Below are 1985 nucleotides of genomic sequence, written 5' to 3'. Positions count from 1 at the left end.
GAGTGTAAATTATGGTTTTTGAGGTTAATAATACTTTGGGATCAAAATGACCCCCAAATTCTATGATTTAAGCTGTTTTTTAGGGTTTTTTGAAAAAAACACCCGAATCCAAAACACACCCGAATCCGACAAAAAAAATTCGGTGAGGTTTTGCCAAAACGCGGTCGAACCCAAAACACGGCCGCGGAACCGAACCCAAAACCAAAACACAAAACCCGAAAAATTTCCGGCGCTCATCTCTAGTAGATCCATGGAGTCGTCAGAGCGTCTACCGCCACTGCCTGTGGGTCTCTCGACCTGGAACAATACCGCTTGAGCTTCTTGTTGAGACAAGAGGACATCATGTTGATTTGTGGATATCCCCACCGATGTGTCAAGCACCTGAAAGCTCCACTCTCCAGGGGGCAGGTCGTGTCTGCTGAGGTAGTCCACTTCCCAGTTGTCTACTCCCGGAATGAAGACCGCTGACAATGCCACAGCATTTTTTTTTCTGTCCCGATGAGAATTCTTGATACCTCTGACATTGCTGCTCTGCTTTTCGTTCCGCCCTGTTGGTTTATGTACGTTACTGCCGTCACATTATCCAACTGGACTTGAATGGCCCGATCCTGAAGAAGATAAGAGGCCTGCAGAAGGGCGTTGTATATGGCCCTGAGTTCCAGAATGTTGATTGGAAGGATGACTTCCTTACTTGACCATCTTCCTTGAAACTGCACCCCCTGGGTGACTGCTTCCCAACCTCGGAAGCTTGCGTCCGTGGTTAACAGGATCCAGTCCTGAATTTAGAACCTCCAGCCCTCGACGAGGTGAGAGATCTGTAGCCACCGCAGAAGGGAGATCCTGGTTTTTGGCGACAGACGAATCCTCTTGCGCATGTGAAGATGCTATCCGGACCAACAGATCGAGCTGGAACGGTCTTGCATGAAACCTCCCGTATTGAAGCGCCTCGTAAGAGGCCACCATTTTCCCCAAAAGGCGAATGCATAGATGCACCAATATCCATGTTGGCTTCAGGACATTCCAAACCATCGGCTGGATCACCAATGCTTTTTCCAATAAAAGGAACACTTTCTGCGACTCCGTGTCCAGTATCATTCCCAGGAATGGGAGAATCCGTGTTGGCTCTAGTTGAGATTTCGGAAGGTTCAGAATTCACCCGTGATCCTGGAGAAGTTTGGTTGAGAGGCCAATGCTGTCCAGCAACCTCTTCCTGGATGATGCCTTTATCAGAAGATTGTCCAGATACGGAATTATGTTCACTTTCTATTTGCGGAGTATAAACATCATCTCTGCCATCACCTTGGTGAACACCCTCGGTGCCGTGGAGAGACCAAATGGAAGGGCCTGGAACTGGTTGTGACAGTCCTGTAGTGTAAATCGTAGATAAGCCTGATGAGGCGGCCAGATCGGAATGTGAAGGTACGCATCCTTGATATCCAGAGACACTAGGAATTCCCCGTCCTCCAGACCTGAGATCACCGCTCTCAGAGACTCCATCTTGTACTTGAACACTCTTAAGAAGGGGTTCAAAGACTTGAGGTTCAGATTCGGCCTTACCGAACCATCTGCTTTCGGTACTACAAACAAGTTGGAATAGTACCCCTTGTGTAAATGAGGTGGAACTAGAACAATGACTTGAGTCTGTACCAGTTTTTGGATGGCCTGCTGTAAAGTTATACTTGGCTCTTGTGAAGCTGGGAAGCCTAATTTGAAGCATCTGTGAGGTGGGAGCTCTTGGAACTCTAGTCTGTAGCCCTGGGAAATAAGATCTATGACCCAGGAATCCACGAACTTGACCAGGTGTGACTGAAGAATTTTAGTTGGGCTCCCACCTGACAGCCCTTCAGGCCTCGCGGTCCACCGTCATGTTAAAGTCTTTGAGGAAGCAGAGCCTGAGCTCTCTTCCTGAGCACCTGCAGTTGCTAGTTTGCGTGGTTTACCTCTTGTACCTTTGGAGGCCGTAGAAGCACCTCTGGATTTTCCCT

The sequence above is a fragment of the Pseudophryne corroboree genome, chromosome 1 (assembly GCF_028390025.1).
Source record: "Pseudophryne corroboree isolate aPseCor3 chromosome 1, aPseCor3.hap2, whole genome shotgun sequence".
In the NCBI taxonomy this organism is placed as follows: Eukaryota; Metazoa; Chordata; class Amphibia; order Anura; family Myobatrachidae; genus Pseudophryne; species Pseudophryne corroboree.
Note: the sequence above shows the minus strand (reverse complement) of the source record.